Source organism: Artibeus jamaicensis, unplaced genomic scaffold (assembly GCF_021234435.1).
Source record: "Artibeus jamaicensis isolate MK-2021 breed Jamaican fruit bat unplaced genomic scaffold, CSHL_Jam_final contig_923, whole genome shotgun sequence".
Taxonomy (NCBI): Eukaryota; Metazoa; Chordata; class Mammalia; order Chiroptera; family Phyllostomidae; genus Artibeus; species Artibeus jamaicensis.
The window spans coordinates 9,509,058-9,525,716 of NW_026522014.1; the positions used below are offsets into that span (position 1 = coordinate 9,509,058).

General features: G+C 35.4%; 1 pseudogene; it reads left to right on the plus strand.

The window, feature by feature from the left end:
* The first annotated feature begins 9,736 nt into the window (after positions 1 to 9,736).
* On the plus strand, positions 9,737 to 10,516 carry LOC119065347 (V-type proton ATPase subunit D-like; annotated as a pseudogene).
* The last annotated feature ends 6,143 nt before the right edge of the window (positions 10,517 to 16,659 follow it).

Genomic DNA, 16,659 nt, shown 5'->3' on the forward strand with positions numbered 1-16,659 from the left:
AAAGGCTAGAAGCCCCAAATCAAGAGTTGTAGAGTCGATTTGTCCTGAGGGTTGGGAGGAGAGGATCTGTTACAGGCCTCTCCCTCCCTGGCTTAAGGTGGCTGTTTTGCCCTATGTCTTCACATGTTATCTCCTCTCTCTATGTGTGTCTCTCTGCCCAAATTTCTCTTTCTGTAAGGATACCAGTCATATTGGAGTAGGGTCCACCCTAATGACCTCATTTGAATTTGACCAGCTCTATAAAGACCCTACTTCCCAATAAATCAAGGTCACATTCTGAGATACTGGGTATTAGGACTCAGCATATAAATTGGGTTGGGAGGGAAGAAACCTTTCAACTCGTAATGCCTTGTAACAATAAATTCTGGATTTTTAGTTTTGACAAAAATCAAATATCTTGGCAACTGTGAGCTAGCATCTGCAAAGCCTTGGGAAGCATGAGCTAAGCTGCAGTTGCTCTCTCCTAAACACCATACTCTCTATTGTTTTGTTGTCTTAATTCCTCAAGCTCTGGTTTAATGTTGTCATCTGTCAGTTTAGGAGCATCAGCAATTATATTTAGACTCTTTTGCCCTTTGAATGATATAAGAACATTTAACTTCCTGTATCTGTGGAGTGGAAATCATAACACTCCTCAGAAAACAGAGAAAAGGCAGAGAACACAGCACGAAGGACAGGAGGGAGTCAAATCAGGGCAGAACTCAACTTTCCACTGAATCACCCGAGTTGTTGACAGACTGTGAGGGCTACTGATTTGCCCTCAGTGAGGATAATCAAAGTTCCAGCTTTTCCTGGCTCACTTGCTCCCCCAAGGTATCCTTGCAATAAAGTTCTATTAACTGAAAGAAAAAAAAAAAACCAAAGCATGTCCGAGTTCCTTACAATTAGAGAGAAATGAACACAGACAACTTGTAAACACTTATTCTGAGTGACATTCATGCTGTAAGGAAGGTGATGTGATAAATCCAATTGTGACCATTTTTCTAGCATCTACCAATTAGATGAACATTTTCATGACAAAAATGAATACAATTCATCTTATTTCCATCTAGTGATCAGTTGCTCACATGCAATTACAGTAAAAATGCAATGAAATAATTTACTTAGTTCTTTACTAATTACATCTACCAAGAAACTCACTTGAAAGCAATAAAAATCAAGCCATATACATATATTAAAATTACTATGTCCCAGTAAACATATCTGAACACAGCATAATTGGGGTTACATGGGATATGATTTGGGAATTAATTGCTTTCTAAAAGTTTCATCAGGTTTATTGCATCATGAATTTGATACTCTCTTTTATAGTATGTTACAGAGCATGAGTTTGAAAATTATAGCCTGTGGGCTAAATCTGGGCCCTGGCTGATTTTATATGATGGGTGAGATTAAAATATTTTTTCACATTTTTATATGATCACCTTTTAAAGGATGACATAGGGACCAATACAATAATCTCAGTTTTGCCTTCTAGCACACAAAGCCTAAAATGTTTGTTAATTGACTCTTTATAGAAAAAGCTTGTTCTGATATTGAATATACTGCACCCATGAATAAACTGAAGTGTTATAAACTAATCTTTGCCCTATTTTGAACCAGGCTCTTCATAATTCAAAAGCAATCAGGAATCACTAAGTTACCAGCTTCCATCTCCTCAGGCCAGTTTTTCAAGCTGTCTACCCCTCACTCTCTGGTTATCACTCAGAGAGAAAAATATAAGGTCAGATGAAAACCAACAAGATTTTGTAAAATATTATGCACATATTACTTTATTCAATAAAATGTATTAGGTATCTCCTCTTTACTTGAAAAAATAATGAATGTGCTGTAGGAGGTCAATGTCTAGGTTATTGGCTTGACCAGCTGTGCAGAGAGAGCTGTGCACTGAACAGGAAGAATAAAAGGTATTGAAAAGCTGTGTGGTGGGTTTCCAAGGTAAATTAAGATTTGGAGATGCTTATGAGGCACAAAGTGGAGATACATGGAAGCAGTTGAAAATATGGTGTAGTGGAGAATGGCCTGAAGGATAACAGTTCAAATCCACAAGCATGTATTTGGGAATTGGAATATATTTGAGATTAACCAAGGAGACATACAGATAGAGAATGCATGAGGATGCACAGGAATTACCAACACTTACAAAATGGCTACAGAACTACCAAATCAGAGATAATTTTGGGAAAGGTGATATAGCTTTGCTCTAATTTGAAGAAGGAAGTCATAGTTATCAATATCGAATAGATTTAGATGTCAAATAATAAAACGTTTAAAAAAGTGATTATTCATTAAGAGAAAACTGGTGATCTTGGAAGAAGAAAAGAGGGAGTATTTAGGGAGGAAAATCAATTATACTATGTCAAGAAAAATTCTACAGGGCAAAGTTAAACAGATAGGACTATTCAAGGCTATTGTAATACAGGAGAAAGACCAGGATCAGTCAGAGACCAACCCCACCAAAACAAAAAGCTGAAGAGTTTTGAGAGATGGAGTGGTGGATATCTTAGGCCACCTGGGTGTGCTTAATTGGCTTTAACCAAAGAAGTAAACTTTCTCCTGACTTCATAATGGAGGGTAGTTTCTCAACTGGGAACAGGTGCCTACCAAGGTTAGGTCCCTACCCGTTCACAGACACTGGCAGAGAAGGGGCACTATCTCCCCTGATGCTGGTATTTCAAAGGGAAGACATGGGGTCTTAGAGAAAGACATTCCTGGGTGTAAAACTGGCAAGTAGGACTTTTGAAAGATATACATCTCAAAAGGGAGAGAAAGAATAAACCATCATAATATTTCTGAAGTAGATGCTCTAAGAAAAAGAAGTTAGGGGCCTAGAGTCAGGAAGAAGTTTATCTAAAGTTGAATCAAGATGAGAGGATTGCATTTTACTATTGCTCAATTACACTCGTCCCCATTTTCCTGCCATTACTCTCCTCTGCCCCACCCACCCACTCCTCCCACATTCAATCCCCTCCCCTCCATTGTCTTTGTCCATGAGTCCTTTATACATGTTCCTTGATGACCCTCCCCTTTCTTTCCCCCGTTACTCCGCTCTCCTTTCTCCCCTCTGGTCACTGTCAGTTTGTGTTCACGAAAGGGTCTCTAAGGCTCTCTTACTTGGATAATCTGAGGAGTGAACTGAGGTGAAAAAATAGAGAGAATTCTTCAAAAAACTCAGGTGTGAAGAGATGAAGACAAGTTGAGAACTAGACAGAATTGCAGGATAAGAGAATGGATGTAAATTTTTACAATAGAAGAGAAGCATTTTATAATTTAAAGAAGAATGGCAGGGATATGATCATAGAGATAATCATGGAAAAAAAGTCTTTCAGTAGGTACATTCTTAAAGGTGAACAGCGAGTTCCTCTTCCATGGAGACCTGAGGATAGAAGAACCAACAAGTTTTTTGTAGCACAATTTAACAGAAATATGCAATTAATGTTTAAAATTTTATATCTAATATAAAAAGTTTTCATAATGCTGACTATTGCTTTGATCTTTGAACCAATATAATTAGGAAAGTTATGTCATTTTATTTACCAAAAGTTGTTTTACTCTAGATCCTTCAGATAAGTGAGGAAACAAAAATACATGGCGTAGTGCAGTATTAAAGTAAAATAAAATTGAAAAATGAAGAGAATATATACAAGTTAATTTAAATTAATTTTCCTCCAGAATAGAGGTCCAGTGTTAGTAGGAACCTGCTTTTCACAACTTCATAACTAATTGTTTTGAATTAAAATGTTAATATCATTATCTTGTTTACAACTCATATTTTACTACCTATTTTTAGGCATTTGAGATAAAGACCCATAACTGATAACCTTGGAAATTACATGAACTCTCTCATAGCCCAGTAGTGACCGTGCTATCTTTGGAGAAGTGACAAGCTGTTAATAATCAATAGCTGTTTAGAGTGAAAGTAGGATTGTAAACTGAAGGTTAAACACAATCTTCTTTCCAGTATGCAAGAAAAAAATAATATTATAATCTTAAGTTTTTATATGGATGAGTGAATGCTGAAAAATTTCACATAATGAAATAAAATATACCTAAATATAAATGAGCTCTGGTAAGTAAACCCCAAACCATCCACAAAATCCTACATATACCATCTAGAGCAGCAGTTTCTACATTTTGTGTAGCATGATATGCTTAGTGAAGCTGATAAAACCTTTGGACACAAATTTTCTGCAGTGTAGACAGGCTTTGCTGCCTTTGTTCTGAACTGGCAACATCACCCTGGGATAAAACACAAAGATAAAACAGAGAGAGCACACTATGATATTTGAGGAAGAATATAAAGAATATAAAAACGGCATATTCTCATACGTTGAAATAGAGTTGCAGATAAAAAGTTACATTTGTTAGCTTTCCATACTTCCATATTATACAGTAATTCTATGGATTTATGTCACTAGTATTTTGATGGGAAAAAAAAAACTACTAAATCTAGGTTCTAATCTAAGATCTGGAACAAAACTTTTTAAATGTCTTCATATGTGGGACAGATTGTCTACGTTGACATAGAATTAACCCAAATGAAAAATATGTGGTACTTCACATGTTTTTCAGTAAATCAAAAACTTGCAAAAAAAATTTCTTACTAGTGTTAGGAGACATACATAAGAAACAATTTTCTTGGGAAAACCCACTAGAAAATCATCAATATCATAGCATTCAATGAAAGATCCTTTAAAGAAATATGCAATTAATGTTTAAAATTTTATATCTAATATAAAAAGTTTTCATAATGCTGACTATTGCTTTGATCTTTGAACCAATATAATTAGGAAAGTTATGTCATTTTATTTACCAAAAGTTGTTTTACTCTAGATCCTTCAGATAAGTGAGGAAACAAAAATACATGGCATAGTGCAGTATTAAAGTAAAATAAAATTGAAAAATGAAGACCAGGCTGGAAATCCCATAAGTATACAAAACCATTTAAGCCACATAAGCAAAACTAAAGCTAGTTTATTTCATGACCATAAATGGAACAGGCTATTTCTTGAAAATGCCTCTGATATAATCATAAAAAGGACTTAAGTCATCTTCCTAAAATGGTATAAGATAATCACTTTTAACTAATTCCTCATGCCTGGGAATCCCCTTGATAATAAGCAAGCCTTGCAAAGGTTAAACAACATATTCATTTTCATGTTCTAAGCCATCCTGTAACATCACAACTCTGAGCTTCATGCCGGTTTTGAGTTTGAAGTATCCCTGCTGTCAGTTTGTTTCTCACTCAACAAAACATGTATATCGAGTAAAGCTTTCTGAATTGCCTTTTAACAGTATAAAGCTAACAAAAATTTGAGATTAATTTCACTTTTTAAAAGTTTTCAAGTTGATTAACAAGCATCTTAGATATTGATAAGATGTCTAGGACATAAGATTCTTATTCTCTAATGAAGTGACCCAAAGGAATATGAACAGAGGAAGAGTCACAGTGCTCAAAACAAGATGTACGACATGTTAGTACAGCCCATGTAAAAAGCAAATGCTACAAGTAAATGCCAAGAAGTGGTTCCCTGTATGCGGAGACAAGGAGTTTCCAGATCTACCTATAATGAAGACCAATAGTCTATTACAGAATAGATACTACTTTCAACTCCAAACCCATTCTAACCTTGGTGAATGATAAAGTATTATAATGATTTAATATCTATGAAATTAGACCACCACACATAAGTCTAGTGATTGATCCTCATGAATAAAATTTGTACCCCTGGAGAAGAAAAGAGCTATAGGAACAGTGTGTGGCGATAAACATGAATATGATCTCCAGGCTAATTATTTTGAACTTAAATAGCAATGTTTATGATATATCTATTAGTTGTCAAGTTATTAATTACTATGAAAACATATTTGCAATGGAATATTTCCAGTCAATTTAATAGCAATGGAACTCAATTAGTTGTTTCTCTAAGGTGCACCTTATCATCGACATCACAGTCAACTTTTGTGGGCACCTATTTAATGTAATGATGCTGCCTGCTAGTCTTACTTAAGGATGAACAAGCAGCAATGCCAACAAAACAAATCAATTGTTATTAATACCTATTGATGGAGAAATGTCCGCCGCAGTACAATTTTTGTTGCACTGTTGACAACTTTTTGTTCTTTGTTGATGTTGAATGAAACAAAGTATACAGATGCTACATGCCCAACTAGCTTTAATGTAGTAAAATTAAAGATACCAACCATACACAGGAACGCACAAATAACAGAAAAAGATAGGTAATTGGAGACATGTGTAGATATATAGATCTATATCCATTTAGATACATGAGTAAATAAGTATATACATAAGGCCATCTTAAAAATCATAGTGCATTTTTAAGCTTTAGATGTTCTGAAAATCAGATCCAAGGATTGAGGCACTATGGTAGCCCATTAGGAAACAATAGAAAATAATGACCAAGTTGCATAGCTGGAATTTATTCATCCTTTTCTCTCCCCTGTCTTCTTCCTTCTCTTCTTGTTCTCTCCTTTCTTTATTGTTTTTCCCAACACATATTGTGCACCTTCATTGTGCTATTCACTGTTCAGAATGATAGAATACAGTTTTTTAAATGGCTATTAAATTCTCTATTATAGTAACTAATTTCCACTCAGTAAGGAGACAAAAACATCTAAAGCAAAAACAATACATGTAATCTAAGAAATGTGATGATTCCAGATAATGACAAGAACTATGAGTAAGATAAAGAAGCATAAGAGGGCAGAGGAAAGTCAGTGGTTGGAAGAGAGAGATTTTGATTGGATAGCAAAGGAAGACTTCTCCATAAGGGTAATGTTTTAGTAGAGAAATAAATGAGGAGAGGAGCAAGTCATGTGATAATGTGGCAGGAGAACTTTCCAAGATGAGAAAATGCTAACTCACAGCTCTTTCTGAAGTGGGAAATGACCTTGTTGTGTACAAGGTCACTGTAGTTTACTTGGGGTGGTTAATAGCGGGCTGACAAAAAATGAGTGTGGACAGATGGGCATAGAGACTGTAAGCCATGATATATTGGGATTTTATTCACTTAGTATGGCTACTATATAGGAAATCATGTGACAGGCAACAGGTTTTTGCTTTTTTTTAAATTCAAACTAGAAGTTCAGTGGCAGATTTCAAATAAAGAGAGGCTTATCATTTTCTAAATCACACTGGATACAGGCTTTATTTATTTAATTTTTATTAAATTTATTGGGGTGACTTTGGATAATAACATTATATAGATTTCATCTGTATATTTCTATGATACATGATCTGTATATTACATTGTGTGCCCACCGCTCAAAGTCAAACATTCTTCCATCACCATACATCTGACCCTCTTTGACCTTGACTAGTCCCCTATCCCCTTTCCTTCTAGTAACTACCGTACTGTTATATATTTGAGTTTTCATTTGTACTCCTTGTTTCTTCATTTGTTGCTTTCTGTTTTATATCCCACATATGGGTTAAATTATACAGCTCTTAACTTTTTCTCTCTGACTCATTTTGCTTCATATGGTGTTCTCAAGGTCCTGGATACAGACTTTTAAAAAAGTATGGTATGCTTTTAAGTCCATTTGACTATACATAAACACATAGTACTATTAACACATGCATGATGCCTTTCAGCTTATAAAATAATTTAATTACATTATCTCATTTCACAATCGCAGACTTATACAGTATACAGAGAAAATATTTTATCCCTCATTTGACATAAGAAACAGTGAAAGTTTAAGAGGTTAAAATGAATTAACAGTCAACATACTAAAACAAAAAGAGTCCTGACTTTGATCAAGACATACACAAGTATACCAGCAAGGAGAGATGAGTCACTGGTAGTTATATCCACAAAAATATTGACAATGGAATAAATATGGCATATATAAAAGTAAGCAAAACAACTCCTTTCAACTTTGTCTCAGTTCATATGTGTATTTTTCCACCCATTTGTCTTCAATTTTTCATCATTGTATTATAATTTTCAATATGTAGATATTTTACCTACTTGGTTAAATGTTATCATTAAATACTTTATTCTTATTAATGCTACTGAAGATGGGATTGTCTTCTATTTTTGTTCTTTCCAGATTGTTCATTGTTAATGCATATAGATGCAACTGACTTCTGTATGTTCAATTTGTATTTGCAACTTAGCTGAATTCATTTGTTAGCTCTAACAGGTTTTTTTGTGTGGAATCTTATGGTTTTCTGCATATAAAATTATGTCATCTGCAAACAAAAGAAATTTACATCTTCCTTTCATTTTTGATGCCTTTTTAGAATTTGTCTTGCCTCAGAGTTTTGTCTAGGACTTCCAGTATTTTGGTGAATAAAAATGGTGAGAGTGGGTACCCTTGCCTTTGTCCTGATTGTAGAAGCAAAGCTTTCAGCTTTTACATTAAGTGTGATATTACTTGTTGGCTGTCATGTATGGCTTTTATTACATTGAGGTACATTTCTTCTATACCTAATTTGTTGAGAGGTTTTATGTTGAAAGAATGTTGAATATTTTCAAATTTTATTTTCTGGATCTTCGAGATGATGGGCATTTGCCATTCTGTTATTGTGGTGTATCACTATTGATTTGCATATGATGAAACATACTTGCATCTCTGGAAAAATTCCCACTGGATCATAGTGTATTATCCTTTTAATGTGCTATTGAATTTTATTTGCTAGTTTTTTGGAAAAATTTACGCATCTATGTTCATTGGGGATATTGACTTGTAATTTGTTTTTTCATGTGGAATGAGGGCAATGTTAGACTCATAAAATAAGTGTGTAAGTATTCTGCCCTATTCATTTTTCAGGATCAGAGTTTGAGAAGGTTTGGCATTAATTTAGAGAAGGAATTAAGACCAATCTTTCTCAGGGAAACCAGGTCTGGTCTTAGACTTTTGTTTGTTAGGAGGCTTTTGATTACTGATTCAATCTCCTTACTCCTTATTGGTCTGTTCAGATCTTCTATTTCTTCATGATTCAATCTTGGTAGGTTGTATGTTTCTTGGAATTCATAGTTTAGTCTAGATTATCCAATTTATTGGCATCTAATCATTCATGGTAGTCTCTTATGATCCTTTGTATGCCTATGTTACCACCTGTTAACATTTCATTTAGTTTTATTTATTTTTGTCTTTTTTTTCTTGGTTAGTTTTCAAAGAGGTTTGTCAATTATTTTTATCATTTTAAAAAACCCAACTCTTTGGTTGAGTCCTTCCTCTTTTTTTTCTATTGTATTTCTAGCATCGATTTCATTTATTTCTGCTCAGATCTTTGTTATTTCCTTTCTTCTACTAAATTTGAACTTAGTTTATTCTTTTTCTAGTTTCTTAAAGTGTAAATTTATATTCTTTGTTTGAGATCCTTCTTTGTCCTTAATGTAAGCACTTATTGCTATAAATTTCCTTCTTAGAACTGCTTTTGTGTGACACCATAGGTGGCAGTTTAGGAATATCTGGCACTCATCCCCTACCAGAAACATCCATTTGAGTAATTATCCATGCGAGAAAACAAACGAACAAACAAACAAAAGAAAAAAACTTTCACAAGAATCAAGGATTCTAGGAGAGGGGTTACAACACCTGGGCGAAAAATAGAACTAACAGGATGTGTAACAGCCTTGTGGCCTCTTAGCAATGAGAGATGGGGTCAGGTGACAAAACCAGCTGATTCTGGTAAGGGAAGACACTGGCTGGACTGTGGCAGCCCAGATTGCCTGGTGACTCGTGGTGAACAGTTGTCATCAGAATGTCGGGCAAAGACCGAATTGAAATCTTTCCCTCACGAACGAAATAGACCATCATGAAGGCTCCATTAAAAGGAGCACAGACAGGTCAAAATCTTCTGAAGAAAAAGTATGATGCCTTAACTCTTCGATTTCGACAGATCCTAAAGAAGATCATAGAGACTAAAATGTTAATGGGGGAAGTGATGAGAGAAGCTGCCTTTTCACTTGCTGAGGCCAAGTTCACAGCAGGGGACTTCAGCACTACAGTCATCTAAAATGTATGTAAATAAAGCCCAAGTGAAGATTTGAGCAAAAAAAGAAAATGTAGCAGGTGTCACTTTGCCAGTGTTTGAACACTACCACAAAGGAACTGACAGTTACGAACTGACCGGTTTAGTCCAAGGTGGGGAACAATTGGCTAAGTTAAAGAGGAATTATGCCAAAGCGGTGGAACTACTGTTGGAACTGGCCTCACTGCAGACTTCATTACTTTGGATGAAGCCATTAAGATAACCAACAGGTGTGTAAATGCCATTGAACACGTCATCATCCCTTGGACTGAACACAGCCTCGCCTATATCATCACGGAGCTGGATGAGAGAGAGCAAGAAGAGTTCCATAGGTTAAAGAAAATACAGGAGAAAAAAAAGATTCTCAAGGAAAAATCTGAGAGGGACTTGGAACAACGGAGGGCAGCTAGAGAGGTTACAGAGCCTGCCAATCTCGTGGCTGAAGAGAAGGACGAGGACCTTCTGTTTGAACAGTCCTCTTTCCTGCTCTGGTTCTTTCAGAAATGCTAACTTGGCACCATTTTAGTTCACGGTGTGTAGGTCTGGTTTCTGTAACTTTATTTTTCAGCCTAAGAATATAGCTGGTGGTAAAATTTCCCTGAACGTCCATTTATGGGAGTACCTTTGCAGAATCCTGATTTAGCAACCATTTATCACAGATGAGATTTCGATAGCCTGTCCAGAAACTTGTACAAGTTTATGTTGCAGAAGAGCATCCCACTCCACCTGCATCTGTGTTACAAGTGATCAGCTTACCTAGCACATTAGAAGTTCCCCTTAGGACCCAGCAGTGGTCTCAGGCCAGCTACTGCAGGAGCACGCTCCCCACCCACTCACCCACTGGCGCTGTTGTCTGCGATCGCTGCAGCCCTCCTTGTGTTACTGTGGCACTCCTCTCCTCAAGCTTTCTAGAAACCCTTACTTACTTGATTTTCATGACAGGTCTCTGTTCTGCCTGTTGTGGAGCAGTTTTGCCAATTTCAATGTGACTATGGTATAAACAATAATATAATAAAAAAACCTAGAACTAATAGAAGATCCACTGAGAAATTTAGAAAAGAAAGTTTCACAGTATCCCTGTCATACTTCTCTCCAAGCCTGGGAAGGCCAGTGTGAAGAAAGCTACTTTCTGTGGAGGAGGGGGAATGAAGTGAGAGCCCCAATTCACCATAAACCCCAGCAATGACCCACACTTGCACCAGGCGGACTCCAACAGCTCCAGTCTCCTGGCCCACCTCAGTGCCAGGGTGGTCCCCCTGCAGACCCTGACTTCAGACAGGTGGCAGGCTGCTGACTTATTCCAACACCAAACCTACCCCTGTGGCCCCAGGCAAGCTCCTACAGGCCCAGGCTCCTAGCCCACTCCAGCACAAAGCTGGCCTCTGCAGTGCAAGTCTCCAGATTGGTCCCTGACTGAGGACCTGAGCTCCTGGCCTGCCCTAGTGTTACACTCGCCCCCATGGACTCAGCTATCTAGGTCACACCTCCCATAGACAGCAGCTTCTGGTCTTCCCCAGAATCGAGCTAACCCTCATGGCCTCTGGCTCCAAAAGGGCTCCTGCAGACCTAGGCTCTTGGACCATCCCAGCATCAGGCCGGACCCCAAGCGCCTAGTCTTTAGACCGATTCCCAGTGACCCAGGCTCTAGGCCAGCCCCTGCAGACCTAAGCACCAGGTCTGCCCACCTGCTTATCCACATACCAGATTTGACTGCCCGAGAACTTCAGTTAAGTTGTTATCAGCTTAAAACAAAACGACATGTCTATATGATATAAAATAAGTTCCCACTTAACGTCATCGATAGGTTCTGCAACTTTAAGCAATATGGCATATGATGAAATCAATTTTACAATAGGTTAATTGATATAAACAAGAGTTAAGTTCCTACAGCATGTCATCAATGTTATAAGGAAATGCTATTGAATGAAACAACATTATTCATGGACCTGATGTTTTATGTATCTATCTACGACAGATACACAAAACACAAAGAGAAAAGAATCAAAGCATACCCTATGCCATATTATTAATTCACGATGGAAGACAGCGAGAGAGGATGAAAAGTATATGGAAACTATAAAACAGCCAGAAACCACTTAATACACCAGCATTAGGAAGTCCTTCCTACCTATAATGACTTTAAATATAAATGGATTAAGTACTCCAGGGAAGACACAGTGGCTGAGCTGATTAAAACAACAATAACAACAACAAAAATATGTCCCAACAATATGCTGCTTACAAAAGACGCTTTGGCTCTAGGGAAACATACACTTTGAAAGTAAAGGGATAGAAAAAAAGGCTACATGCAAATGGAGACCAGAAGACAGAAGAGGTTACTATTCTTACATTAGACAAAATAGACTTTAAGATTTAAAAAAAAACTGTAAAAGGAGGCAAAGAAAGTCTTTATTCCAGGGATCAATCCAACAAAAAGATATAATTATTGTAAATATTTATGCACACACTTTGGAGCCCATAAGTTCATTAAGCAAATACTAACAGATTGAAAAGGGGAAATAGATAAGCATACAATAATAGTAGGAGAGATAAATGCCTCTCTGTCAGTAATGGATAGTTAATCTTGACAAAATATCAGTGAGGAGACATTGAATTCAAACAATACTGTAGATCAAATGGACCTAACAAGCACATACATAACATTCCACCCAGCACCAGAATAGACATTCTTTTCTTCTCAAATGTACATAAAACATTCTCTAAAATAGATCATATGTCATGTCACAAAACAAATCTTAGTAAATTAAAAAAAAACTAAAGTCATACTAAGTATGTTTTCCAACCACCATAGTATGAAACTAGAAGTCAATAACAGAAAGAAAATTGAAAAATTCACAAATACGGATACTAAACAATACACTCTTGAACACCATGGGTCAAGGAAGAAATCAAAAGGTAAATTAAAAAGCATTTTGAGACAAATAAAGAAGAAACATGATGGGTGGTACTAGTAGGAGGACCAAGTCTGAACAGGGCTGTAGTTGAGTCTGCAAAGGAACAGGGCTGTGTTCAGGTTGGTTAGCAGGACCACGGTCAGCAGGCCTGGCACCTGGGTGAGGGCTTGCTTCCTCAAAATAATAGCCTTTTGAAATCTTGGGCCCTAATATTATTTCACAAGCTCCTAGCCAGATGCCAAAGCTCCATAAAGGCACTATTGCCCATTGATAGCAGTCAAATTATTGTTGCTGTGCAGACATACAGGTAGGGATCTCCTATTTCATTATCTTGCAGACATCACACGGAGGCACTATGGATTTTTAAGTGAGGATTCAACTAGATTATACTATTAAGTTGTAATTCTCTCCCTTTTTAACAGTGTTCTGCAACCCCACATTTTGTGTCAAATAAAATGGAATCTGATATTGTAAAGAAACACCTTGCATAATCCTTGTCAACTACTACAGTTAGGAAAAACTGGTACAGTTTGTACTCTAATAAAGAAGCAACATTGGTCCAATAATATGGACTGGTTATATGGAAGAGCTTTCTCACCAGCAGGCCTACTTTTTAAATTGTTACTGAAACAAATACACAGATAATATGAGTGAAAATACTTTGGAAACTGTAATTTATTATATAATATTACTTTTTAAAATTACTCCTTAATAGTATTAGTAGCAATTAATAAGAGTACTAATAATGATTCTTATGATTACCATGAGGGGTAAGCTGCCATTTACCATAGTCCAACATAAAATAGGGATAAGCAATACACAGGAAACACCCAAGTCTTTTTATTCCCCCCAGGTCTTTTGTTTTTAGCATTACCTCCAGTTTGGTGAGTTCTTGTAAGTATGACTCAAATTTTAACATGATTTTAAATAAATGATGCTCTGGTTGTTCACCACACAAATCATATTTTCTTTAGGCTATAAAGTAACTAACTCCCCATATTTGCATGTCACTACTGAGGCAGTTGGTAAAATAATGATGCTAAATTATTTGCTGCCCTGGAAACTCTTCAGAAAACTTTTGTCACATTACACAACACACTTCTAAGGACAGTAAAAGAATAATCATTATTTTGTAGGCTGTCATGGCCATGCTTCACAGAAAACTGTACCTACACGAACTCTGTACAGCACTATTTTTGAAAAAAACATTGCTCCAAAGGAGAAAGAGCTTCAGATGCAGCAGAGAAATAATGTAAAGGTGTTATAAAATTTTCCTTTGGAACTATTGGTTTTTTCATATTTTTCTCAATTGGCTCATATATAAAGATTTGAGCTGGGTGTTGGGCTAAGGCAAAGACCATGGAAGGAGAAGTGTACTCTGAATGCAGATAAAAATTAACGGATGATCAAATATAATCCCAGAAGAAAATAACATGGGCAGATTAAAAAAAAGGAAAAAAAACAGTTATGAATTAGCCCCCAAAGGATTCCCAGACTAGGTATTTGAGTTCCCCACATAAAAACAGTTTCACTGTAACATTTGTTTTAAATAGCAGATTTGTTCCAACACAGTAGGAACATTAAGGAAAATATTTAGCATAGTAATAAGTCTGTGTTTGCTTAAATTGTGACATCATCTTCAAGAAACTCTTGGTGACAGCAGAAAACTGTAACTAGGTTAACACAACTATGTAAGAATACACAACACAAACACAGCCCACAAGCAACCTCAGTTCACAGGGTCCATTATGAGCCACACCCACCCCTGATGGTTTTTATAATTTTCCTTCTATTTCAGTTGATCCACTGTCTGCCACTTCAAAATAACTCATAGCTGTAGCTCTTCCAACTCCTACTCCACAAGCAGATTTTAGGTTTTTCTGAAAAATTTAAAAGTCATACACACACACAAATATATATATATATATATATATATATATATATACACACACACACAAACACACACATGCATATATACACATGCACACACACATTTAACAGTGCTTTTATTTTTTATTAAGTTCCAAGTTTTTTTTAATGTGTCACTGATTGAGTTTTTGGGAGTTGTGCTCATGTCCTCACTTTATCCATAATTCCTAGAGTTTTTTATTGCTTAATTTTGCATAGCAGGTGACTTTTGGAAACACGTTTCATGTTGTAGTTGAACTGACTGTATGGGAAATAATTATAATTTCAATGCTACATGAATCACTCATGGAAAGTTTATTTGTCCATACAATATGTATTCAGTATTGACCATGTTAGAAACATGGTAAATTCGGATTCATTTTATCTAGCAAATGCCATCAATATGGCTACCCAATATGCTTTTGATACAAAAATTGTATATGCAGCATGGGATTTTTATTATTTTTATCTAAAGATATTTCTTTTTTGGTAATGACAGTATTTTTAGGCATGTTTTTCTCAATATACCTTTAAAAGTTTTAAAAATGTTTTATATCTGGTGAAACTGAGGCTTTTAAAAACCTTATTTTTAACTTGTACTATAGGTTTCAGCTTGATTACTTCACAAATGTCAAACCACAAGCAAGCATCTGTTAATAAAGTAGTAAAACCACATGAAACAATAAAACCACAGATCAAGCTATTGACCTGTGAATCTGAATTTCATAATGCTAAACAAAATACAAGTAATGAATAGAATTCAAATGTACAGCAAAATAGTTATTTTTCACAGTCATGCCATATTATTCCATTAATACATTAATATTTTAGCATTAGAAGTCAGTATTATGTCATAGGTACAATATGTGAATAAGAAAATGAAGAAGAGTATGACCCAATTCAAATGCTTTTGATAAAGTTCAATAGCTGTTCCTTATTTTAAATAAAAACTTACAGAAGAAATTAATATTCTAATCAACCTTATACTAAATAATAAAATATTAAAATTCTTTACTACAGGTCAGAATATAGTGTTTCATAGTATCAATTATAATTTCATTTTGTGTATGCTAAAATACACAAGTGATGAAGCAAAATAAGCAGCTATTGTTACCAGAAATTCACTACATTTCAAAACTATTTACTTAAAAAATAAAAGTAGGGTGAAAATGCAGACAACTGTAATTGAACAACAACAAAGTAATGTATGAAACAAAAAAATTAAAGTAGAAGAGAAATAAGTGAAAAATAATTTACATAATTAACGTTTGCTAAATGGCTGCTGTTTTCAGGTACCAAAGGAATACATTACTTAATGGATAAGGTAACCCATAAATAAATCATTAGCAACAGTTAACTAAAGCAGGGGGAGAGGATAACTATCTTGAACTATGATTTTAAGGAGATAAGAAACATACCTCTTTACGGAAATGTATGTAGAATACCTAAACAAACAGTCAAAAATAAATTCTGTTACTAAATGGGAACAAACAAAGTATTTGTAAAAACTGTTATTCTTTCCAAAGTAATACCTAGGGGGGGTTAGGGATTGGAAATAAACTTAAAGAAATTATGAAGAAATTCAACTAAAAAATTTAACAAACAAATAGCCAAGATAATTTTATAAAACATCATGACAAAGAATTTGCATCAACACATTTAAATAAAAAGCTGCAAAATGATAACAGTGCAGTAGCAGGCAAGTATATAAACATAAATACAAGGCAAGATATAACTTAAGAAGAAGTTTTAAAAATATAACGTTTAATGTGGTAAATAAACAACCAAATAAATAAACACTTTTGTTCTTTAGTATATACGAATAGGGAA